Source organism: Panthera tigris (assembly GCF_018350195.1).
Source record: "Panthera tigris isolate Pti1 chromosome F3 unlocalized genomic scaffold, P.tigris_Pti1_mat1.1 chrF3_random_Un_scaffold_99, whole genome shotgun sequence".
NCBI lineage: Eukaryota > Metazoa > Chordata > Mammalia > Carnivora > Felidae > Panthera > Panthera tigris.
The window spans coordinates 60101-87515 of NW_024962193.1; the positions used below are offsets into that span (position 1 = coordinate 60101).

The 27415-nt window shown below is 42.5% G+C and overlaps 1 long non-coding RNA gene across 2 annotated transcripts in view; it reads left to right on the plus strand.

The window, feature by feature from the left end:
* The window catches only part of LOC122236331, a 40307-nt gene that overhangs the window by 3212 nt on the left and 9680 nt on the right, over positions 1 to 27415 (plus strand). The window lies entirely within an intron of this gene.

A 27415-nucleotide genomic window follows, 5' to 3' on the forward strand; every position in this document is an offset into this window, starting at 1 on the left:
TCCCTGTTTTGTCCCTGACCTTGGAGGAAAATTTTTCAATTTTTCCCCATTGAGGATGAGATGAGCTGTGGGTTTTTCCTAGATGACCTTTATTATGTGCAGGTAGGTTGACTCTCTATGTACTTTGCTGAGGGGTTTTATCATGAATGGATGTGACATTCTGTCAAATAGTTTTCCTGCATCTGTTGAAAGCATTGTATTGCTCTTATCCTTTCTTCTATTACTGTGGTGCATCATGTTGATTGATCTGTGAATGTGCAACCACGCTTGCAGCCCAGGAATATATCCCACTTGATTATGGTAAATGATTCTATTAATGTATTGTTGACTTTAATTTGAAGGTATTTTAATAAGAATTTCTGCATACACAGTCATCAGGCTATTGGGCTGCAGTTTTATTTAAAAAAATTTTTAACATTTTTTAAATGTTTATTTCTTTCCTTTGAGTACATAAAAGTGAGGGAGTGGCTCAGAGATAGGGAGAGAGAGAATCCTGGCCATGCCCCACACTGTCATGGCAGGGTCCAACATGGGACTCGAACCCACGCACTGCAAGATAATGTCCTAATCCGAAATTAAGAGTTGGAGAGTAAACAGCCCGAGCCACACAGGCGCCCCGCCAGTTTTTGGTTTTAGTGGAGGCTTTATCTGGTTTTGGTATCAGGGTAATGATGGCCTCATAAGATGAATTTATAAGTTTTCCTTCTTTTTTATTCTTCGTAATAATTCGAGGAGAATACATATTACCTCTTTCTTAAATGGATGGTAGAATTCATCAGTTAAACCATCTGGCCCAGAACTTTTGTGTTGGGGGGAGATTTTTTTATTACTGATTTGATTTCTTTCTCTTTTCAGAATATATATATCTTCCTGTTTCAGTTTTGGTAGTTTGTGTGTTTATAGGAATTTGTCCATTTTTCTCAGAGTGTCCAATTTGTTGCATATAGTTGTTCATAATATTAACTTCTAACTGTGTTTTTGTGGTGTGGACTGTTATTTCTCCTTTCTTATTTGTGATTTTATTTATTTGAGTCCTTTCTCTCTTCTTACTGAAAAGTCTGCCTAGAAGGTTTTCATGTTGATTACTGTTTTCAAAAAACCAGCCCCTGGTTTCATTGATTGTTGTCTAGTGTCTTTTTGGTTTGAATATCCCTTATTTCTGTCTGAATCTCTATTACTTCCTTACTTCTGCTGTTCTTCTTCTGATATGTGACCTAGAATATGATCAACTCTGGAGAATGTCCCATGTGCGCTTGAAAAGAATATGTACTCTCCCATTTTAGTATGGAGTGTTCTAAATATATCTGTTAAACCCATCTGGTCCAGTGTGTCATTCAAAGCCATTGTTTCCTTGTTGATTTTCTGTTTACAGCTACTGTCCATTGATGTGAGCGATGTGTTAAAGTCCTCTACTATCGTTATATTATAAAAAATGAGTTCCTTTATGGTTGTTGTTAAATATTTTATATACTTGGTGATCACATGTTGGGTGCATCAAATTTTACAATCATTGGATCTTCTTGTTTCATTTTTCCCTTTAGTATGAGATAGCGTCCATCTTCATCTCTTGTTATAGCTTTATTTATTTATTTACTTATTTACTTACTTATTCATTTATTTATTTATTTTAATTTAAGTCATAGTTGACATATAGTGCATTCTCGGATTCGGGAGTAGAATTTGGTGATTCATCCCTTACATACAATACCCAGTGCTCATCCCAACAAGTGCTCTCTGTAATATTCATCCCACATCTAGCCCAGCGCTGACCCATTTCCCTCTATCAACCTTCGGTTTTTTTCTCTAACATTAAGAGACTCATGTGGTTTGTTACCACTCTTCTCGTTTCCTGCCCCCTTCCCATGTTTTCATCTGTTTTGTTTCTTCAATTCCACATGAGTGAAATCATATATTTGTCTTTCTCTGATTGACATATCTCACTTAGCATAATACATTCTAGCTCCATCCACATCATTGCAAATGGCAAGATTTCACTTTTCTTGCAGTTGAGTTATATTTCTTTGTATATACATATGTTTGTATATATGAACGTACACATATGTATATATGCGTATACATACATACGCACACACACCACAACTTCTTTATACCTTCATCAGTTGATGGATACTTGGGCTTTCTCTACAGTTTGGCTACTCTTGATAATGCTGCTATAAATACTGGGTTCATGAAATGTCACTATTAGGTATTTACCCAAAGTGTATCAAAATAGAGTCTGGGTTTTAAAGGTTATTTTGCCTGATATAAGTATTGCTACTGGCTTTCTTTTGACATTATTGGCATAATAAATGTTTCTTCATTCCCTTACTTTAAATCTGAAGGTGACTTAAGTCCAAATAAAGCTTTGTAGGCAGCATCTAGATAGGTGTTGTTTTTGTTCGTTTGTTTGTTTGTTTTGTCCATTCTGAAGCCCTATCCAATGTCTTATGATTGGAGCATTTAGTCCATGTACATTTAGAGTGATTATTAATAGGTATATATTTAGTGCCATTCTACTAGTTGTTTTGCCATTGTTTCTTGATGTTTTCTCTGATCCTTTCTTGTCTGTAACACTTTTAGTCCTATATTTCCACTCAAAGAGCCCGATTTAAATATTCTTTTCTTTTGACTGGTAGTACATTTCTTTACTTCTTTTTAATATTTTTTTTCAAATTTAAGCTCAAGTTAGTTACTTTATATTGGAATACAGTTTCAGCAGTAGAATTTAGTGATCCATCAAGTACAAAATATACCCAATACTCATCCCAAGCGCGCCCGTAATGCCCATCACCCATTTAGCCCATACCCCTATTCAGTAACCCTCCTGGAACCCTGAGTTTCTTCTCTGTATTTCAGAGTCTCTTATCGTTTGACTCCCTCTCTGTTTGTATCTTATTTTGCTTTCCTTTCATTACGTTCATGAGTTGTATTAAATTCCACAGATGAGAGAAATCATACGATGTGTGTCTTTCTCTGACATATTTTGCTTAGTATAATCAAGTCTGGTTCCATCCATGTTGTTTCAAATAGCAAGATTTCATTATTTTTTACCACCAAGTAATATTCCATTGTATGAATATACCACATCTTCTTTATCCATTCATCTGTCAATGGTCATTTGGGCTCTTTGCATAATTTAGCTATTGTTGATAATGTTGCTATAAACATTGCAGTGCATGTGCCACTTCGACTCGGCGTTAGTGTATCCTTTGGATAAATACGTAGTAGTGCAATTGCGGGGGCCTAGTGTAGTTCTATTTTTAGTTTTCCTGACAAATCTCCATACTATTTCCAGAGTGGCTACACCACTTTGCATTCCCACCAGCATTTCAAAAGCGTTCCCTTTCTATGCATCCTTGCCAACATCTGTCTTTTTCGGAGATGTTAATTTTAGCCATGCTGATAGGTGTGAGGGGATATCTCATTGTGGTTTCGATTTGTATTTCATTGATGACAAGTGAGATTGAGCATCTTTTCATGTGTGACCAATCTGGATGTCATCTTTGTTAAAGTGTCTCTTCATGTCTTTTGCCCATTTCTTCATTGGATTATTTGGTTTTTGGGTGTTGAGTGTGATAATTTTTTATAGATTTTGGATACTAACCCTTTATCTGATATGTCACCTGCAAATATCTTCTCCCATTTCATTCAGTGGCCTTTCAGTTTTGCTGATTGTGTCCTCTGCTGTGCAGAAGCTTTTTATCTTGTGGTCCCAATAGTTCGTTTTGGTTTTTATTGCCCTTGCTTTGGAGACATGACAAGCAAGAAGTTGTTGTGGCCAGGATCAAGGAGGTAGATTGCCTGTTTTCTCCTCTAGGATTTTGATGGTCCCTTTCTTACATTTATATCTTTCGTCCATTTTGAGGTGTGTGTGTGTGTGTGTGTGTGTGTGTGTGTGTGTGTGTGTGTGTGGTTTAAGAACATAGTCCAGGTCCAATCTTCTCACTGTCCAGTTTTCCCGGTACCATTTGCTGAAGAGACTTTTGTTTTTCCACTGGATATTCTTTCCAGTGTTATCAAAGATTACTCAGCCATATGTTTGAGGATCCATTTATGGGTTCCCCATTCCGTTCCATTGATGTCTGTGTCCGTTTTTGTGCCCGTACCATACTGTCTTGATGATTGCGGTTTTCTTTTTTTTTTTTTTTTTAATTTTTTTTTTAACGTTTATTTATTTTTGAGACAGAGAGAGACAGAGCGTGAACGGGGGAGGGGCAGAGAGAGAGAGAGGGAGACACAGAATATGAAACAGGCTCCAGGCTCTGAGCTGTCAGCACAGAGCCTGATGCGGGGCTCGAACTCACGGACCGTGGGATCATGACCTGAGCCGAAGTCGGACGCTTAACCGACTGAGCCACCCAGGTGCCCCGATGATTGCGGTTTTCTAATACACCATAAGTCCAGATTTTAATGTCTCCAGCTTTGTTTTCTTTTTCAACATGTCTTTGGCGATTTGGGGTCTTTTCTGGCTCCCTACAAATTTTAGGGTTGTTTGTTCTAGTTCTGTGAGGAATGCTGGTGTTATTTTGATAGGGATTGCATTGAATGTGTCGATTGCTTTGGGGAGTATTGACATTTTAATAATATTTGTTCTTCTCATCCATGAGCATGGAATGTTTTTCCGTTTCTTTGTGTTTCTTCCATTTCTTTCATAGATGTTGTATGGTTTGTTCCTTTATTTTTTTTTATCTTTGTTCATTTTTGAGAGAAAGAGAGAGCACATGAGCAGGGGAGGGGCAGAAAGAGAGAGAGATGGAGACACAGACTCTGAAGCAGGCTCCAGGCTCCAAGCTGTCAGCACAGTGCCCATCACGGGACTCAGACCCACAAATGTGGGATCATGTCCTGAACCGAAGTCGGCACTTAACCGACTGAGCCACCCAGGCGCCCCGCCCCTCTATTGTTTTAAGTGTACTGATCTTTTACCTCTTTGGTTATGTTTACCCCTGGGTATTTGATGGTTTTCAGTGCAGTTGTAAAGTACATCAATCCTTGATTTCTTTCTGCTGACTCATTATTGGTGTATAGAAATGCAGTCAACTTCTGTATATTGATTTTATATCCTGAGACTTTCCTGAATTCCAGTATCAGTCCTAAAAGTTTTTCCATGGAGTCTTTTGGATTTCCTTGGAAAGTGTCATGTCTGCGAAGAGGGAAAGTTTGACCCTCCTTGCCAATTTGGACGCCTTGTATTTCTTTTTGTTGTCTGCTTGCTGAGGTTAGGACTTGCAACAGTTTGTGGAATAACAGTGGTGAGAGTGGACATCCCAGTCGTGTTCCTGACCTTAGGGGGAAAGCTCTCAGTTTTTCCTCATTGAAGATGATATTAGTTGTGGAACTTTTGTATCTGGACATACTGATATTCAGACAAGATCTTTCTATCCTTCCTTTCATGAGTGCTTTTTTTTCCATCAAGAAAGGAAGCTGCATTGTGTCAAATGCTCTTTCTGCATCTATTGAGAGGATCATATGTTTTTATCCTTTCTTTTATCAATGTGCTGTATCACATCAGTTGATTTGCAGATATTGAATTCGTGGTGCATCCCAGGAATAAATCCAATTCATTCTGGTGAATAATTATTTGTATGTATTGTTGGATCTGGTTCGTTACTTTTTGTTGAGAATTTTTGCACCCAGGTTCATCAGGGAAATTGGTCTGTAGTTTTCCTTTCTGGTGGGGTCTTTGTCCAGTTTGGACTCAAGGCCAAGCTGGCCTCATAGAATGAGTTTGGAAGTGTTCCTTCCATTTCTCTGGCCATGACCTTATCTTGTTCATTCATTTGGGATGCATTCCTCTTCTCTTGACATTTTGGCTGAGTATTTGCCTTCTCTGTGTTACAAAAGCTCATTATGTTATCTTCCTGTGAGATGAATGGCTTTATAAAATGGAGGTCATCTAGTGTCCAGGGCCTGACACATCAGGGAGTGTCTGTGGTGTGTGTTGCGTACACTGTTTTGTGTTCTGGCTGCACTGTCCTTCAGGCCAGTTGTATGGACAATGTATGGTCCTTGGCCAGAATGTGCTGAGTTTTGTCTAGGCCAGCTCCGATCTGCTTCTTAAATGAGACTTGAAATGACTGCCACTCGAAGTGAAGCTCTGCAGAACTGTCTGGTCAAGAGAGGTGGTGTGGTCCTGGGCTTCTGCTGGTCTCCTGGGGAAGGGGACACCTCCATTGGGACTGAGGCAAGCCTGATTGACCTAGGAGGCCAGTCTCACCAGAGCACAGGAATGTGGGGTTGGTGTAAGCATCTTAGGCAGCCAGTGTGGGGATGACATTGTTTCCAGCAGATGGCTCTGTGTTTATGCTGTGGAGAAGAGGAGGAAAATGGTCCCACACACCTCCTCTGTCCTAGCTCCTTTGTCCCCTTGTTGTGAACACTGCCTCTCAGGGTTGCTCTCCATGATGAGTGTATAATCGCCCCACTGCGTGCACCAGGCGATGTACAGGTCACTGTTTCCATACCATCTGCCTGTAAGTAGTTTGCTGCCTTCTCTCAAGGATTAGGCCAGTGCCCTCAGGGCTGTATCCCAGTCAAGCCTGCTAACCTTTGAAACTCCACATTTTCGGGGTCTCGATCGCTTGGTTAAGTGTCCGAGTCTTGATCCTGGCTCAGATCATGGCCTCGTGGTCATGGGCTTCTCTCTCTCCCTCTATTCCTGCCCCTCCCTTGCATGTTCTCTCTCTCTCTCTCTCTCTCTCTCTCTCTCTCTCTCTCTCTCTCAAAATAAATAAACTTAAAACAAATTTAGTGACATGGAATACCTTATTTAGGTGAGATTTCCTCCCTGAAGAAATGGCAGGGGTCTATCAGTTAAATTTCCAGCAATGACCAGGAATTTCATTGCTGACTGGTTAAAGGTTACATTCCTACAGGAATGAATTTAGTGTTAGTGACATGAGGCCTTAACATAAGTAACTCCATGATGGTCCTGTGAGTTTTCTTTACATTCCAAACCCATATTTTTGCACATCAATTTTTTTATTAAAATCATAGCCCTAAATAATATTTTAGTCATCTACTGCTGGCCCAATGATCATATCCTGTAAAACTGTGACCATCTCCTAATCATAGATGAAGATCAACTCTGTGGCTATAAGGTTTTTGTGACTCTAAATTACATTGATGTATGTTACTAAGATCTTTGTGAGTCTAGGTTACTGCTGGCCTCCTGAAATCTTTGACCCAGGGACACCCAGCCAGGTTTCTGAGCCATCACTTAGCCACAGAAGGACCCTTTCCAAGTCACATCTTCCTAAAGCGTGTCTTTCACTCTGGTACTTCTGGGTCTTACCCTTTTGCAGATCACATGCTGTGATGGACATCCCCTCATGAAAACCTGTCAAAGTGGACGAGAGAAACCTGCTTGCCTGTGACTGCCACTTCATGGTCACATATTTTCCTTCTGAAACCCCTTGAACACCATATCATTCTTCCAGCCTTTGAACATCTCTTCAATTTGGAAATATTTCATTCTCTTGTATTCCTGCTAAAAATATGCGTGAAAATATTAAAGCAAGGATTCTTTACAATAAGTGAGCTAGTCACAATGATCCATCTGGCCGTGTGTACGTATGTTTTCTTTTTTGGACACTCTTCAGGCATGATGTGAAGTACATCCTGTAAAATCTGAGTATCATTCATTATCTAGGATAACCGCCTCTATGGAAAGCCATTTAATGACATGTTCATTCAAGATCCGAAAAACGCTTAATTTACATACCACATAATACAGTGGTGTATACATACGTTATTATCTTAAAATATGTAAAGTGGATGTTTCTATGAAGTGTATATCATGCATTCAGTTTTCTGTACCATGAATGCTTTTATTTAAATTACACAATAGTAAGAACAACAAGAATAGGTACATGGCCATCACTAGTAACTAATACTAGAACTAGTCATATAATATTAGGTGTTGAAAAAATAAAACCATGATTACTAATAATCTTTTCAATCGTGGTGGGTTTCTAGTTACTAGAAAAATTGGGAAGATATTATTGAGTCTCCACATACATCAGAGTGTTTTCTGACTATTGATGTCCTCTAAGTTGATACATGATCACAATCAATATCCCAAAGAGATATGGTAGTATTAATTACTTTATATTTGTATTCAGATTGCTTCGGTTTTAACCTCTTCTATCCCAGACTCATCCCAGCTGGCACATTACAGTCATCCTGTCTCCTTCAGCTTCAATTGGCCATGGCGATTTTTAGATTTTTCCATATTTTTCCTAATCTGCAAAGTTTTGAGGGTACGTTTGTAGAATGTATTTTGTAGAATGATCCTTGGTTGGGATATGTCTAACGTTTGTTCAAATGCTTAGGCTGACTACTGTGTTTTGGAGCAGAAGATCCAGAGGCATAGTTCCATCCATAATTATCACTTCACATAAAGGTTGTTTACTCTGAAGATTTGGGTCTTTTGTGGTTCTGTACAAATTTTAGGACCGTTCTAGTTCTATGAAAAATGTTGTTGCTATTTTGATGGCAATTGCATTAATTGTGTCAGTTGCTTTGGGAAGTATAGACATTTCCATGAAATTTGTACTTCCAATCCATGAGTATAGAATATCCTTCCATTTTTTGGTGTCATCTTGTATTTCTTTCATCATTGTTTTATAATTTTCAGAGTATAGGTCGCTCACCACCTTGGATAGATTTATTCATAGATACCTTATTATTTGGTGTACAACTGTAAATGGGACTGTTTTCTTAATTTCTCTCTCTACTGCTTCGTTATTGTCTAGAAATGCAACAGATTTCTGTACAATGATTTTTGTATCCGGTGACATTGCTGTATTCATTCATCACTTCTAGCAGTTATTGTGTGGACTCTTTAGGGTTTTCTATATATAGTGTCATGTAATCGGCAAAGTGTGAAAGATTCACTTCTTCCAGATTTGGATTAGTTTTTCTTTTTTCTTTTCTTTTCTTTTCTTTTCTTTTCTTTTCTTTTCTTTTCTTTTCTCTTTTCTTTTTTTCTTTTCTTTTCTTTTACTTTAATTTACTTTATGTTGTTTTGTTTTGTTTTGTTTTGTTTGATTTATCTGCTGGCTGTAGCTTGGACTTCCAGTGCTATGGTTATTAAAAGTGGTAAGAGTAAACATCCTTGTGTTTTCCCTGACCTTATAGGAAAAGCTCTCAGATTTTCTCCATTAAGGTTGATTATAGCTTCAGGGTTTTCATAGAAAACATTTATTGCATTGATGTATGTTCCCTGTAAACCTACTTTAGGGGGTTATAATCATGAATGGATGTTGTAGTATGTCAAATGTTTTTTCTTCATGTATTGAAATGATCGTATGATTCATTTCTTTTAACATTTATTAATTTTGAGAGACACAGAGTGTGAGCAAGGAAGGGGCAGAAAGAGAGTGGGAGACACAGAGTTCGATGGAGGCTCTTGGCTCTGAGCTTTCAGCACAGAGTCCGATGTGGGACTTGAACTCACGAATCATGGGGTCATGACCTGAGCTGATGTCGGACTGCTAAAGGATCGGTGCCCCGATCATATGGTTCTTGTCCTTTCTCCTGTTGATATATTGTATCACATTGATTGATTTGCAAATACTGAACCACCCTTGCAGCTTGGGAATAAATCCCACTTAATTGTGGGATATATTTACATTTCTTATATCTCCTTTTGGACTGTACCCTTTACTGTTATATAACGTCCTCCTCTGTCTCTTGTTATGTACTTTGTTTTAAGTGTATTTTTTCTGATACAAGTATTGCTACTCTAGTTTTTTTTTTTTCATCCGTTCTTACACCCTATGTCTCTAGATTGGAGCGTTCATTCCATTTACCTTCAAAGAAATGATTGCTATGTATGTATGTATGTATGTATGTATTGCCATTATATTACCTGTTTTCTTGTGGTTTCTAATGATTTTCTCTGATCCTTTCTTGTCTGTCTTTCATGTTTTGCTTATTTTCTTTAGTGAAGTATTTTAATTTATTTATCTTTATTCTTAGCATATTTGTGACTGGTTTCTGATATATGGTTACTGCTGGATTATTTATATAACCTCTTCTGCGTTTAGCAGTTTGTATTAAGGTGATGGTCATTTACCTTGGAACCCATTATTTTCTCCTCCCTAGGTTTTTGGTAAATGTTATTATATTTCAAATCCATATCTCTGAGTTCCTTAACTATTTTTTACAAAAATATTCATGTTTTACTTGATTTGTGTCTTTTACGTCTATAGTGTCACTTTTGGTCTCTCCTTTCCACTCAAAGAGTCCCTCTTCAGATTTCTTGCAGGACTGGTTTAGTGGTACAAACACCTTTAGTTTTTCTTTGGGAAAGTCTGTGTCTCCTTCCATTCTGAATGATAGACTTGCTGGATAGAGTATTCTTGGCTGCTGATTTTTCCATTCAGCACTTTGAATATGTGATGTCACTTGCTTCTCGCCTGCCAAGTATCTGTTCAGAAATCTGGTAGCTAGCCTTATGGGTCTTCCCTTCTAAGTGAAGGTCTCTTTGTGTTGCTGCATTTAAGAGTTTTTCTTTATTGTCACTGTAATTTGCAAGTTTGCTTACAATATGTCTGCATGTTGGCCTGATTTTGTTCATTTCGATGTGAATTCTCTAGCCTCCCGGATGTGGATGTTTGTTTCCTCCCCCAATTAGGACATTTTTCAGCTATTGTTTCCACAAATAAATTTTCTGCCCCCTTTTCTCTTTCTTCTGAGACTCCTACAATATCAATATTGTTATCTTTGCTGTAGTCACTGAGTTCCCTTAGTCTCATCTCACATTGCAGAATTCTGTTCTCTCTCTTTGGTTCAGTGTGATTAATTTCCATCACTCAGTCTTCGAGGTCACTGGTTTGCTCCCCTGCTTCTTCTGTCCCTCTGTTAGTTCCAGCAAGCGTGTCTCTCCTTTATTGTGTCCTCAATGTCTACTGTACTATTTCTTATCTCTAGTCAGGGGTCTCACTCTTCTACTCATTTCACAACTCTAATGAGTATCCTTATGATCATTGCTTTCAAATCTGTATCAGGTATGTTACCTACATCTCTTTGGCTTATATCTCTGGCTGTGACTTTGACTAGGTCTTTCACTGTGGAAAAACATCTCTGTGTGTCCATTTTGTCTGTCTCTCTGTCTCTATTTGTCTGTGTTAAGAAAGTCAGCTGTACCTTCTGCTCTTGAACCTAATAACGTTATGAAGAAGAGGTCCTGGAGAACTCAGCAGTGCACATCTCTGTTTATAGGACCTGGACCTTCAGGAGGCTATCGTATGGGTACTGTTCACAGCCTGCTGTTGTGTCTGGGTTACTTTTCCTTTTAGTGCAGGTGTCTGCACTGATTGCGTGCTGTTGTGGGCTGTGCTTCGTCTCAGTGGTGTTAGTGGGACCCAGGCAGGCCAGCTGTGGGGTGGTACGCCCGCTGGATAACTTGGGCACAGGGCAGGAGTGTTAGCAAAATTTCACAGGGCTACAAGTCCTATGCCAGATTTCCCGATGTCCTTTGGTGGCTGGGGGGTGTGGCCCAGCGGTGGAAGCTAGGGGCTTGAGGATATGCACAGAGCATGTCTGTGCCTGGGGACATGTGGCTTAGTGAGACAGATGAGGGTGCCTGGATATCTACAGCTGGGTGAGGTGCAGATGTGCACAGCATGTTGTGGCAGCTATGCATGCAGCTTGTCAGACAGGGTGCCCTTGTGGTTTGAAAAATGTTTGGCCTGAGACCAGCAGGCTTGGTTTGGTGAGTCCCCTAGTGAACCCTTGGGACTGGCGCACTGCTAATGGGTTAGTTAGCAAGTGTCTGTGCAGCCTCACCCTCTTGTGAGTGCTTCTATGCTTATTCTGGGAGGCTGGGGGAGAGGAGTGGTGCCTGTGAGCTCCCTCATTGTTGGAGAAGTCCTCCAACACACTCCAGAATCAGCATGAATACATCTGTCTCCTGTTCCCTCGGCATTGTGCAAAATGCCATGTTTACATTGCCTCTCTACACACGCAGGGATCTGGCTATCACTCATCCTCCTGGATCTCCCAGTGCTGGGTCAGCTGACCTCCAAAGCTCCTGGATCTGAACACAAAGGCATTCAGCCCCTCTAAGTTTTAATGCCCATTGTTATGGAGATTAGTCTTCCCCCTATGACCTCCCTGGTGTGGGGCGCACTTTTTCTGCCCCTTCTGCAGGCAGATGGCCTCCACCTTTCTGACATTCCTAACCTTTCTGATGCAGCTTCTCTCTACTTCGGTGTGGAGTTTGTTCTGCCAGTCTTTGGATCACTCTTTGGTTCATGGACTTGGATGTGGAAGTTATGCAGTTGAAAACATGGGACAGGGTGAGCTCAAGGTCCTCTTACTTTGTTATTATTAATTTTTTAATGTCTTATTATTTTGGATTTTTGAGACATGGGAAGACAGACTCATATCACACATGCACTTCAGGATTGGAAAGGAACTTTCCCACATTTGCTTCTATTATTTTATGTTTTGAAACTCTCTTTAATGAGGTACAATTACATATAACCTCAAGTTAAAGGGTATACTTTGATGAGATTGAGGGTACAGGACAATGGGTACAGCACCATGAATTCATATGGTTTCTCCCTAAACCTTCCATCATGATCCCTTTTTGTCTAATGCTAATGTTGCTTTTGAAGTAGGGACTACTTTTTTTCCCCCATGTTTTCACATATTGCCCAGGTGTCTGAAAGCTGGCATTGGGGTATCTCTTTTTCCGATAGTCTATGTTCCCATAAGTTTTGCAGTCGGTTTACCTTTGGACTTTTGCTTCTATTGTATTTCTCTGTATGTTCACATACTCTCGTTGCAATACCTTAATGATGAGGTCTTCATCATCGCTTTAATTTTCACTAAATGGTATGAGCTGCAGTTCCACTTATGACAGAAGGCACAGGCTTCCTGTGATATGTATTCAAGAGCAAGGCAGATATCCTGAGCACTTGAGCTGAGAATGTCACCCTGTCTTTTTGCCGGCCCTCTTCCCTTCCCTGCGAGACAAGAATCTCCTTTTGTTCACACAGAAATGTGGGTGAAGTCAGTAGAAAACATTGCCTTCTCTCCTCTTCCCTTTATATCTCAAAATCCTTGCCACTATCTTCTGCCTTTCCCTTTCTCTGACTCAATCTCCCAGGCCCACTGTTCCACTCCAGCCATGATCAGGGTGTCCTCCAGCTGCTGGCCTCTGCCCTGTCCATCCCTCAGTGAGAAATCTGGAGTAGGATTATGCATTTCACAAGACTGATCAAGAAATATGTGATCCTCAGAGCCCTCCTGCACAAGGTTGCTGTCCGTGGAGACATGGCATCCTGAGGGAGGATCTGACTCCATGTGTGGCCTCCTCACTCATCTCCCACAGTCACCGCTGGTCACTGATCCTTACCCACCATTACAAATCAGCCATATGCTAGGGTCATGTACCTGTCTATCTGACCCCAAGACAGGAGTCAGTGAATATTTCTGAAATAAATGAACACAAGCACCCCATGCATCTAGATATAGGAAGTTACCATCAACCCAGAAAACTCTCTTGGGCTCCTCTGCAAAAAGGGCAATCTTGCTACTATCCTCCATCACTGCAATTTCTGCTAGTTTGTTACCTGTGTGTATAGGAACCGCACTGTGTGCATTCGATGGGGGGTGAGAGTAGGTCCTCCTAGAAGCAAACACTGAAACAGAGACAGAACAGTGAAAGTACTATTAAGGGATACTAAGAAAAACAAAGTGGAGAGCGCAGGGTGAGCAGAGAAAGCATGCGGGCAGATCTGACACATTTTTAAGATATATAATCACCATACTCTGTCACCTGACACAGTCCTAGTCAAATTTCAAAATCGTTGTCGTATAAGGCAGTGAGATTTACGAGATTTGGGGTTATTTCCCTATGGTCTTATGTTTTGCTACGTGCATTCCCTCTTCGGTACTTAATCTGTGGCCTCAGATGAACACTTTAGTGTGTGGATGCATCTGCGAGTCTATATGTAATGGAATATGATTGTCTTCAGATCTCAGATGTAGAACTCTGATATACACATTCTCGTAATTATCTTTTTTCTTTCTTTGTCTGGTAGGGCCTGAATCTTAATAGAATAAGTGTGCCGTTGTCTTCTTTAAAGTGGCAATCCCCAATCCCTGGGCAGAGGCGTTAACCATCTGGTTTAATGAACTTCTGTGACCATATTTTTTTGATGATCATTTGTGTGGAGATATCTTAATTGAAACTGTGAGAAGGGTGAGTGGATATTTCCCAGACATTTTGCAGATGCATTCTGTATTCAATGTCTTCTTTTCATTATGTCCTTAGAAACAAATATTACCCCTCTTTCACAGATAACCCATCTCAGGCTCTGTGTAGGTCCCACTGAGAATTGGTGTTCTGGCTGAGATAGCAGGAACACAGGGAAACCCTCGGGATATTGTGATAGAAGTTTAAGGAGATAGATGCAATGCCGTTGTCAGGTTATGTCAGGGGTCCAGCAGGGGTGGCATCGGGCATCCCTGAATTGTAGGTCTACCCAGGCTAAAGGCCAATGCAGGCACTCAGCTGATCTAGATCCTGTCTTCACTTTTAGTCTCACTGAAGGATATGAACTTAGGCAGACAAGCATTTCCTTAAGACCAAGTTAAATTTCCTATATATCCAGGGCATTTTTTTCACCCATAAATATCCAGAACCTTCAGACAATGCAGGGAGACAACAACCTTTTTAGATGATCACCTGGGTGCACTTTGACAAATATGACATTTTGGAGAGGAAGCTTGCATTGTGCACTGAGAGTGATCCCACATAGTAGCTCCGTGTGGAACTCATGCTCCCTGCTCAGGCTGTGGTCAGGAATGGCCTGCAACTGCATCTCACTGAACCCAGTACCCTCCCCTCTGCACTTCCTCAAACTCTGCTTACTGTCCTCTAATTTCTCAAATTTCTATTCCTGTGTGATTCAAGTTTCCCCCATTCCTTCACTGGTGCTTCCATTATGGTGACCACAAGGTCTGTGTCATATAATGCATGTGCCCCATTTCACACAGGACACCTAAGGCACCTACACTTAGGGGTGCATCTCATCCTTCACAGAACTCAAAACATTGTGTCTGTAAAATATGCACCAGTACGCCCGATACATCTGTCTTTGTGTAAAAATCCTCTTTCTTTTTGACAGGAGAAACCTAAAGCTGACCTCATTACGGGGAAATGATACAGTCCATTGAACATATGTCCTGAGAAACTTGAGATATGTTACAAAGTCCTCAGGCAGTTTTGCAGTTGAATTGCCAAGCCCTAACAACCATCTCTACATTTTTACCACAAAGTGTTTTACGAAGTAGATGAATATGCTTTAGAAATCCCTAACCACTTCAGTTTATCTACCCAAATAGAGGAGGCGGGAGATGGGGGGGGGGTGGTTCATAGCCCATGACTGGTGATGAAAGACTTTCCATGGGGTTAGGGTTAGGGGTTAGGGTTAGCGGTTCGGGGTTAGGGTTAGGTTTAGGGTTAGGGTTAGATTAGATGGTTAGATTTAAAGGGTTAGGATTATGGTGAAGGTTAGGTTTAGGGTTTAGGGGCTAGGGTTGGGGTGATGGTTAGGGTAGGGCTTAGGTGTTAGTGTTAGTATCAGCATTAGCTTCAGGGTTAGGTTCACGGTCAGGGTAGTGTCAGGGTCAGGGGATAGGGGTTAGGATTTAGGTTTTATTGTTTAGAGTTTAGGTTTTAGGTTTTGGGGTAGGTTTTAGGTTTTCGTGGTTACGTGTTAGTGGTTAGGTTTCAGGGTTATGGTCAGGGTCAGTGTTTGGTTTAGGGTTAGTGTGTAGGATTTATGGTTTAGGGATTAGGGTTAGAGTTTAATGTTCAGGTCTAGGTTTTAAGTTTATGGTTGTAGTTAGGATTTGGGGTCTAGGGTTCAGCGTTTGGGTGTAGAGTTTTGGGTTAGTATTATTGTTGCTGATGGTGTTAGGGTAGGTTAGTGCCATGGTTTGGGTTAGGGATAGGATTTAGGGCTAGGATTTAGGTTTGGGTTTGGGTTTGGGTTTGGTTAGGTTTAGGGTTCGTAGTTAGGATTCGGCCCTTGGACATTGCAGGGGCTGAACCACAGCATTGCAATTGTATCCCCAAATGGCTGAGGTGAGGTTCGTAGGTCGTTTGCCTTTCAGGATTAGTCTTTTGCTTTCAACACAGACAACTGTATGGGAGAGTGGTCTGGTAGGCCTCAGGGAATAATCTCGGGCAGCTGCAACCAGGTTTTGGAAATGACATGGTGATGTTCCAGGTTCTAAGCTGAGTGATCCTGCACCACTTCTGGACCCCAGGGCGTGTTGTTGTCAGACTTTGTTATTGGGTCCGCATGGGTAGAAAGCCTTAACTAGGGTTATGGTTTGTTACAGGGATGTCACCAGGGCTTAAGCGACTCTAGTTTCGTGATCTCCCTCTAGGACTGAATTGAGGACCCATGCGACGGTGCTTTTCAACTGTAGGGTTAGGGTTGAGATAGTGTTAGGATTCGATTGAGGGTTCTGTTTAGGTTTAGGCATAGGTTTAGTGTTATGTTCCAGGAGACACTAGGCGCTGAAACCAGAGCAGTGCAGTTGTTTCCCAGAAAGCCTAATTTGAAGGAACAATGGATGGTGCCGATTAGGATTAGTCTTTGAGTTCCAAGGCTAGACAACTGTATGGGCCACTAGTCGGGTAGGCCTCTGGAAATCTCTCTGGAGCTTCAACCGGTCCTTCAAAAGGACATAGTAGGTTACATGTCCTATGCGGAGTTATGCTGCACCGCTTTTGTTCTCCAGGCATGTGGTGTTGTCATACGTTGTTATTGGGTCTAATAGCGAGAGAGCCTTATCTAGGGTTAGGGTTCTGTCCAGTGACATTTCCAGCTCCAAGCGAAACCAGTCTCGTCATCTCCCTCGAGGTCTGTAGTGAGGGCCAATATGACGATGCAGAGCAATTGTAGGGTTTGGGTCTAGTTAGGTTCGGTTTCAGTTGAGGTTTCTGATGAGGGTTAGAAGTAATGTTCGGGGTTTGTTCCCAGGACGTTCAAGGCGCTAAACACATAGCAGTGCACTTGTCTCCCCGAAGGGCTGAGTTGAGGGCACAAGGGAGGGTGCCAGTCAGGGTTTGTCTTTGGGTTCCAAGGCCAGACAACTCTATGGGCCACTGGTCGGTTAGGCCTCAGGAATACTTTTGAGCACCTGAAGCCCAACCTTGGAAACAACATGGTGATGTCCCAGGTTCTATGTGGAGTGATCCTGCACCACTTCTGGACCCCAGGCGCGTGGTGTTGTCAGATTTTGGTATTCGGTTCCATGGGAAGAGAGCCTTAGCTAGGCTTAGGGTTTGGTCCAGGGACGTCACCAGAGCTGAAGCCACTCCCGTCTCGTGATCTTCCTCGAGGGCTGAAGTGAAGGCCTGGGTGATGGTAAGGGTCAAGTGTACGGTTAGGTTTCGAGACTGGGTTAGGTTTTGGTTGGCGGTTCTGGTTGGGGTTAGGGTTACGGTTAGGTCCCAAGAGGCTCCAGGCACTGAACCTACAGCAGTGTGGTTGTCTACCCAACGGGGTGAGTTGAGGGCTCAAGGGAGGGTGCTAGTCAGGATTAGTCTTTGGGTTCCTATGCCAGATATCTCTATGGGCCACTTGTTGTGTAGGCGTCAGGATTCCTCTCAGATTGCTGCAGCCGGGTTTTGGAAACGACATGGTGAGGATCCAGATTATATGTTGAGTGATCCTGCACCATTTCTGCACCCCAGGTGCTTGGTGTTGTCAGACTTTGGTATGGGGTCCCCATTCGGAAAGAATGTTAGCTTGTGATAGGTTTCAGTCTAGGGACGTCGCCAGGGCCAAAGCCACTCCAGTCTTTTGATCTCCCTCGAGGGCTGAAGTAAGGGCCCATGCAACGGTGTGGCTCAACTGTAGGGTTAGTTTTCGAGATAGGGTTAGGTTTTGGTTGAGAGTTCTGGTTAGCGTTAGGTCCCAACAGGCTCCAGGTGCTGAAGCCACAGCAGTGCAGTTGACTCCCCGAAGGGCTGAATTGAGGGCACAAGGGAGGGTGCCCTCAGGATGAGTCTTTGGATTTCAAGGCCAGACAACGCTGTTGGCCAATGTTCGGGTAGGCCTCAGGAATACTCTTGGACAGCTGCCACCAGGCCTTGGAAATGACATGGTGATGTTCCAGATTCTATGCTGAGTGATCCTGCACCACTTCTGGACCATAGGCGCGTGGTGTTGTCAGTTTGGTATTGGGTCCTTATGGGGAGAGAGCCTTAACTAGGGATAAGGTTCGGTCCAGAGACAACCCCAGGGCCGAAGCGACTCCAGTCTCATGATCTTTCTTGAGGGCTGAATTGAGGGTCCATGCAACGGTGTGAGTCATGGGTTTCGGTTTGAGATACGGTTAGGTTTCTGTTGAGGGTTCTGGTTAGGGTTAGGGTTAGTGTTAAGTCCCAGGATTCTCCCTGCGCTGAACCCACAGCAGTGCAGTTGTCTCCCTGAAAGGCTGAGTTGAGGGCACAAGGGAGGGTGCCGCTCAGGATTAGTCTTTGGGTCCCAGGCCATACAATTCTATGGATCACTCGTCAGTTAGGACTCAGGAATTCTCTTGTGCACCTGTACTCAGGCCTTGGAAATGAGTTGGTGATGTTCCAGTTTCTATGCTGAATGATCCTACATCAATTCTGGACCCCAAGCACGTGGTGTTGTGAGACTTTGGTGGGTCCCAATGGGGAGAGAGCCCTAGCTAGGGTTAGGGTTCGGTCCAGGGATGTCCCCAGATGCAAAGTGACTCAAGACTCGTGATCTCCCTCGAGGGCTGAAGTGAGGGCCCATGTGACGGTGCGGGTCAAGTGTAGCATTAGGTTTCAGTTGAGGTTTCTGGTTAGGGGTAGGGTTAGGTCCCAGGAAGCTCCTGGCACTGAGTCCACAGCAGTGCAGTTGTCTCCCCGAAGGGCTGAGTTGAGGGCACATGGGAGGATGCCGGTCATTTTTAGTATTTCCGTTCCAATTCCAGACAACTGTATGGGCCATTGGTTGTGTAGGCCTCAGCAGTCATTTCAGAAAGCTGCAGCCGGGCCTGAGAAATGACATGCTGAGGTTCAAGGTTCTATCTGGAATGATCCTGCACTGCTTCTGGACCCCAGTCTTGTGGTGTTGTCAGACTTTGGTTTTGGGTGTCCATGGGTAAGAGCCTTAGCTAGAGTATGGTTCCATCTAGGGTTGTCGCCAGGCTGAAACAACACCACTGTTGTGAATTCAATGGAAGGCTGATGTGTGGCTGTGAGTCTGCTATAGAGTTAGTGTGCTAGGTACGGTTAGGCTTAGGGTGAGGGTTATGTTTCAGTTCACCGTTAGTGTTAGGTCCCAGGTGAGTGAAGGCAGTGACTCTACAGCAAAACAGTTGTCTTCCTGAAGGCCTGAGTGCAGTACAGAAGGGAGGGTTTTTGTTAGCATTAATCTTTGGGTCCAAAGCCAGACAAACATATGGCCCACCCTTCGGGTAGGCCTCAGGATTCTTCTCGTGCAGCTGCTGTCATGCCTTGCATGTGAAATGGTGATGTTCCATGTTTCATGCCTAGTATTTATGCACCGATTCTCGATCCCATGTATGTGCTGATGTCAGACTTTGTAAATGAGTCCCCATGGGGATAGACAATTAGCTAGGGTCAGGGTTCAGTATAGGGAAGTCGCCAAGTCCCAAGTGACACCAGTGTTTTGGATTCCATGGAGCGCTGAAGTGAGGGCACATGCGCGGCTGTGAATCTGGTTTAGAGTTAGTGTGCTAGATAGGGTTAGGTGTAGGGTGAAGGTTATGGTTCGGGTTATGATTAGGGTTAGGGTCAGGTCTCAGGAGGCTCTATGCACTGAACCCACAACAGTGGTGTTATCTCCACAAAGGGGTGAGTGGTGTCCCCAAGGGAGGGTGTCAGTCAGGACTAGTCTTTGGGTTCCAAGGCCAGACAAATGTAAGGGTCACCATTCGGGTAGGCCTCAGGATTCGTCTCATGCAGCTGCAGTGGCGCTTTTGAAATGAGATAGTGATGTTCCACAGTCCATGTCGAGTATTTCTGTACAGATTCTTGAAACCGTGTGCATGCTGTTGTCAGACTTGGAATTGGGTCCCGATGGGAAGAGAGCCTTACCTAGGGTTTGTGTTAGGTCCAGGGAAGTCAGCAGGAGCGAATCGACTCCAGTTTCGTGATCTCCCTCGAAGACTGAATTGAGGGCCCATGGGACAGTTCGGGTCAAGTGTAGGATTTGGGTTAATGTTAGGGTTAGGTGTAGGGTGAGGGTTATGTTTAGGGTTACGTTAGGGCTAGGCTTAGGTCCCAGGAGTCTCTAGGCACTGACCCCACCGCAGAGCAGTTGTCTCCCCGATGGGATGAGTGGAGTACATAAAGGAAGGTGCCAGTCAGGATTAGTCTTTGGTTTCCAATACCAAACAAATATTGGGCAAGCTTCATATAGGCCTCAGGAATCCTCTCGTTCAGCTGCAGTTCCTCTTTGAAAATGACATAGTGATGTTCCACGTTCCATGTCGAGTATTTCTGTACCGATATTCGAACCCATGTGCGTGCTCTTGTCAGACTTTGGAATTGGGCCCCCATGGGGACAGAGCCTCAGTTAGGGTTAGGTTTCGGTCCATGGGCATCACCATGGCAGAAGCCATAGCAGTGTTGTGAATTCCATGGGGGGCTGAAGTGAGGGTATGTGCGTGGCTATGGGTCTGGTGTAGCTTATCGAGGTTGATAGGGTTAGGTGTAGGGTAAGAATTATGTTTAGGATTAGGATTAGGTTTAGTTCCCAGAAGACTCCGGACACTGATCCCAGAGCAGAGCTGGTGTTAACCTGAGGGATTGAGTGGAGTACACAAGAGAGGGTGCCAGTCAGGATTAGCCTTTGACTTCCAAGGCCAGAGAAATGTATGTGTCACCCTTCCTGTAGGATTTAGGAAGCCTCTCGTGCAGCTGCAGTCGTGCTTTGGAAATGACATGGTAATGTTCCACGTTCCATGCCAAGTATTTCTGTACTGATTCTCGAGCCCGCATGCGTACTGTTGTCAGACTTTGGAATTGGGTCCCTGAGCCTTAGCTAGTGTTAGGGTTTGGTCCAGGGACGTCGCCAGGCCTGAAGCAACTCCTGTTTTGTGATCTCCCTCGAGGGCTGAATTGAGGGCACATGCGAGGGTGTGGTTCAATGTAGTGTATGGTTAGAGATAGGGGTAGGTGTAGGGTGAGGGTAATTGTTAGGGGTACGGTTAGGGTTATGGTTTGGAAATAACGTGGTGATGATATATATTCCATGCCAAGTATTTCTACACCTGTTTACGAACCCTTGTGTGTGCTATTGTCAGATTTTGGACTTGTTTCCCCATGGGAGAGACACTTAGATAGGTTTAGGGTTTGGTCCAGGAATGTCACCAGGACCAAAGCAACTCCAGTGTTGTGAATTCCATGGAGCTCTGAAGTCAGGGCACATGCGCAGCTGTGGGTCTGGTGTAGACTTAATGAGATAGATAGGGTTCAGTGTAGGGTGATATTTAGGGTTAGGATTACTGTTACGTTTAGGTTTAGGTCCCATGACCCTCCAGACACTGACCCCAAACAGAGCAGGTGTCAACCTGAAGAACTGAGTGTAGTACACAAGGGAGGGTGCCCGTCAGTATTCGTATTTGGGTTCCAAGACCAAACAAATGTATGGGCCACCCTTTGGGTAGGCCTCAGGATTCCTCCCGTGCAGCTGCAGTCACGCTTTGGAAGTGACATGTTGATGTTCCAAGTTCCATGCCAACTATTTCTGGACCAGTTCTTGAACCAGTGTGAGAGCTGTTGTCAGACATTGGAATTGGGTCCCAATGCATACAGAGCCATAGCTAGGGTTAGAGTTCATTCCAGCGGTGTGGCTATGGCCGAAGAGACTCCAGTGTCGTGATCTCGCTGCAGGGCTGAATTGAGTGCCCATGCGAGTGTGCGGGTCAAGTGTAGTGTTTGGGTTAGAGATAGGGTTAGGTGTAGGTTGAAGTTTATGATTAGGGTTATGATTAGGGTTAAGGTTAGGTCCTAACCCAGCAAGCTCCAGGCACTGAACGCAGAGCAGAACAATTGTCTCCCCTAAGGGCTGAGTGTAGGATACAATGGAGGGTGACTGTCCGGATTAGTCTTTGGGTTCCAAGGACAGGCAAATGTATGGGCAACCCTTCGGGTTGGCCTCAGGAATCCTCTTGTGCAACTGCAGTTGTGCTTTTGAAATGACATGGTTATGTTCCACGTTCCATGCTGAGTATTATTGCACCGATATTCGAACCCTTGTGGGTGCTGTTGTCAGGTTTTAGAATTGGGTCCCCATGGGGAGAAAGCCTTAGCTAGGGTTAAGGTTCAGTCCAAGGAAGTCGACAGGGCTGAAGCGACTCCAGTCTCATGATCTCCCTGAGGGCTGTGTTGAGGGCCCTAGAGAAGGTGGGGGTCAAGTATAGGGTTCAATTAGAGATAGGGTTAGGTGTAAGTTGAAGGTTATGTTTAGGGTTTCATTTAGGGTTAGTTTTAGGTCCCAGGAGGCTCCAGGCGCTGAACCCACAACAGTGCAGTTGTCTCTCCGAAGGGATGAATGGAGTACATAAGGGAGCGTGCCAGTCAGTGTCAGTTCATAGGATCCAAAGCCAGAGAGATGTTTGGGCCACCCTTGGAATAGGCCTCAGGAATCCTGTCGTGCAGCTGCAATCACACTTTGCAAAAGACATGGTGATGATCCATGTTCCATGCCGAGTATTGTTGCACCGATTCTCGAACCCGTGTGCGTGCTGTTGTCAGACTTTTGAATTGGGTCCCCGTGGGGATAGACACTTAGCTAGGGTAAGAGTTCGGTACAGGGAATTGCTAAGCCCGAAGCGACACCAATGTTGTTAATTCCATGGAGGGCTGAAGTGAGGGCACATGTGTGGCTGTGGATCTGGTTTACTTTTCATGTGCTAGATAGTGTAGGTTGAGGGTTATGGTTAGGGTTATGTTTATGGTTAGTGTTAGGTCCCAGGAGCCTCTCCATCCGTATAGTTTCAAATGGCAAGATTTTATTCTTTTTGATGGCTAAGTAATATTCCATGGTGTGTGTATGTATGTATGTGTATACACACACACGCACACACACACATATAGATACTATGTATGTATGTATGTATGTATGTATGTATGTATATATACCACGTCTTTATCCATTCCTCCATCGATGGACATTTGGGCTTTTTTCCATACTTTAGCTATTGTTGATAGTACTGCTATAAACTTTGGGGTTCACGTGTCCCTTCGAAGTAGCATATCTGTATCCCTTGCATAAATACCTACTAGTGCACCTGTTGGGTTGTAGAACAGTCTTCTTTTTCATTTTTTGAGGAACCTACCTACTGTTTTCCAGAGTGGCTGCACCAGCAGTGCAAGCCAGTGCACCAGCAGTGCAAGATTTCCTCTTTCTCCATTTCCTCGCCAACATCTGTTGTTGCCTGCGTTGTTAATGTTAGCCATTCTCACAGGGGTGAGGGGGTGTTTCATTGTGGTTTTAATTTGTATTTTCCTGATGAGTGATTTTGAGCATTTTTACATGTGTCGGTTGGCCATCTGGATGTCTTCCTTGGAGGAGTGTTTGCTCGTGTCTTTGCCCATTTCTTCACTGGATTACTTGTTTTTTGGGTGTTGAGTTTGGTATGTTCTTTATAGATTTTGAATACTAATCCTTTATCTCATATGTCATTTGCAAATATCTTCTCCCATTCTGTTGGTTGCCTTTTAGTTTTGCTGATTGTTTCCTTCTCTGTGCAGAAGGTTTTTATTTTGATGAGGTCCTAATACTTCAGTTTTGCTTTTGTTTCCCTTGCCTCTGGAGATATATTGGGTAAGAAGATGTGGACGCCAACATTAAGAGGTTTTTGCCTGCTTTCCCCTTGAGGATTTTGATGGCTGCCTATCTTACATTTAGGTCTTACATCTGTTTAGAGTGTCTTTTTGTGTGAGAAATTGGTCCAGGCTCATTCTTCTGCATATCACTGTCCAGTTTTCCCAGCACACTTGCTGAGGAGACTGTCTTTATTCCATTGGATCTTCTTTCTTTTGGTCAAAGACTAGTTTGCCATACATCTGTGGGTCCAATTCTGTGTTCCTGTTCTGTTCCATTGATCTGAGTGTCTGTTCTTGTGCCAGTACCATACTGTCTTGATGATTACAGCTTTGTAATACAGCTGGAAGTCCAGGATTGTGATACCTCCTACTTAGGTTTTCTTTTTCAAGATTGCTTTGGCTATTCGGGGTCTTTTCTGGTTCCATACAAATTGAAGGATTGTTTGTGTAACTCTGTGGAGAATGCTGGTGTTATTTCGATAGGCATTGCATTGAATATGTAGATTGCTTTGGGTACTATTGACATTTTAACAATATTTGTTCTCCCTATCCAGGCGCATGGAATGTTTTTTGTTTTTCTGTGTTTGTCATCTTCAATTTCTTTCATAATCTTTCTATAGATTTAAGTGCATAGATTTTTCACCTCTTTGGTTAGATTTATTCCTAGGTATTTTATGGGTTTTGGTGCAATTGTAAATGGGATGGATTCTGTGATTTCTCTTTCTGTTGCTTTTTTGTTTGTGTATAAGAATGCAACTAATTTCTGTGCATTAATTTTATACCCTGCCACTTTGCTGAATTCATGGATCATTTAACAGTTTTTTGGTGGAATCCTTTTATCAAGAAAGGATGCTGTATTTTGTCAAATGCTTTCTCTGCATCTATTGAGTGCGTCATGTGGTTCTTGTCTTTATTTTATTGATGTGATGAATCACATTGATTATTTTGTGGATATCAATCCAGCCAGGTTAAATCCCACTTGGTCGTGGTGAATAAAGTTTAAATGTATCATTGGATCTGGTTGGCTAATATCTTGTGGAAGATTTTTGCATCCATGTTCATCATGAAAATTGGTCTATACTTCTACTTTTTAGTGGGATCTTTGTCTAGTTTTGGAATCCAGGTAATGCCAACTCATAGGAAGAGTTTGGATGTTTCCTTCCATTTCTATTTTTGGGACAGCTTCAAGAGAATAGGTGTTAACTCTTCCTTAAATGTTTGGTAGAATTCCCCTGGAGAGCCATCTGGCCCTGGGCTCTGGTTTTTTTGGGAGATTTTTGATTACTAATTTAATTCTTTACTGGTTATGGGTCTGTTCAAAATTTCTATTTCTTCCTCTTTCAGTTTTCATAGTTTGCATATTTCTAGGAATTTGTCCATTTCTTCCAGATTGTCCATTTTATTGGTATATAATTGCTGATAATATTCTCTTATTCTTTTTTGTATTTCTGCTGTTTTGGTTGTGATCTCTCCTCTTTCATTCTTGATTTTATTTATTTGGGTCCTTTCCTTATTCTTTTTGATCCAACTGGTTGGTGGTTTATCAATTTTATTAATTATTTCAAAGAACTAGCTTCTGGTTACATTGATCTCTTCTACTGTTTGTGTGGGTGGGGGGGTTGTTGTTTGTTTTTGTTTTTGTTTTCAGTTTTGAAAGCATTGATTTTTGCTGTAATCTTTATCATTTCTTGTCTTCTGCTGGATTTGGATTTTATTTGATGATCTTTTTTCCATTACTTTAAGGTATAAGCTTACGTTATGTATCTAAGACTTTTCTTCCCTCTTTAGGAAGGCCTGGATTGCTAAACTTCCTCTTATGACTATCTTTGCTGCATCCCAGAGGTTTTGGACTGTGGTGTTATCAGTTTTATTGACTTCCATGTACTTTTTAATTTTCCCTTTAACTTCTTGGTTCACCCATTCATTCTTTTTTTTAATTTTAGTTTTTATTATTTACAATTTATATCCAAATTAGTTACCGTACAGTGCAACAGTTATTTCATGAGTAGATTCCTTAGTGCCCCTTACCCATTTAGTCCATCCGCCCCACAACCCCTCCAGTAACCCACTGTTTGTTCTCCATATTTATGTGTGCACTTCTTTTGTACACCTCCCTGTTTTTATTTTTGTTTCCCTTCCATTATATGTTCATCTGTTTTGTGTCTCAAAGACCTCCTATGAGTGAAGTCATATGATATTTGTCTTTCTCTGACTACTAATTTCACTTAGCATAATACCCTCTAGTTCCACCCATGTAGTTGCAAATGGCAAGATTTCATTCTTTTTGATTGCTGAGTAATACTCCATCACACACACACACACACACACACACACACACACACACACACCACATCTTCTTTGTCCATTCATCCATCAATGGACATTTGGGCTTTTTCCATACTTTGACTATTGTTGATCGTGGTGCTATAATCATGGGGGTGCATGTGTCCCTTCAAAACAGCACACCTGTATCCCTTAGATAAATGCCTAGTATTGCAATTGCTGTGTCGTAGGATAGTTCTCTTTTTAGCTTTTTGAGGAGCCTCCGTACTGTTTTCCAGAGTGACTGCAGCAGCTTGCATTCCACTATTCATTGTTCCGTAGGATGTTCTTCAGTCTACAAGTATTTGTTATCTTTCCAATTTTTTTCTTGTGGTTGATTTAGAGTTTCATAGCATTGGGGTCTGAAACTGTGCACGGTATGATCTCTATATTTTTGTACTTGTTGAATACAAGTAAACATAAAATTATTTATGTTTATTTATTTGAGAGAGAGAGAGAGAGAGAGAGACAGGGGCAGAGAGAGAGGGAGACACAGAATCCAAAGCAGGCCTCAGGCTCTGAGCTGTCAGCACAGAGTCCGACACAGGGCTCAAACTCACAAACCATGAGATGACGACCTGAGCTGAAATCAGATGCTTAACTGAATGAGCCTCCCAGGCACCAACTTTAATGAAATTTTAAATGACACCGTTCAAAGTACACTTGATACCTTGCAAACTCAGAGAGAGAGAAAGAAATGTGAAGAATCAGGAAGTGGTAAGAGTTGGCTGCTGAGTTTTACTGTAATTTGGCTTTGGAGGGTTTTTGTTCATTGGGTGAAGTGAGCACAGCATATTTGCCTGCCCTTTACCATAGTACACAGTGGACCTCTGGGAGCCAAAACTCTTTCTGACCAATGAGCTGGAATTTTACTAGGACCGCCAAGATGAGATTTGCTATTTCAAGGACCAGGAGTTATCTTTTATTTTCACAACTCGGTAATTATCAATCATTCAACTCTGCCCTCCAAGATATGTAGAAAATACCCAAATATAGTTGAGAGAGAAAGGGTGATAGCCAAAGTGTATAATCCTTTCCCTTTAAAAAATATGTTTAAATTATGGTTTATGATTTTTTTTTTAATTTTAGTGAGGGGAAATGCAAGTGGGGGAGAGGGGCAGAGGGAAAGAGAGAGAATCTTAAGCAGGATTCACACTCAGTGTGGAGCCCAACACAGGTCTGGATCACATGATCCTACAATCATGACCTGACCCAAAATCAAGAATCTGATGCTCA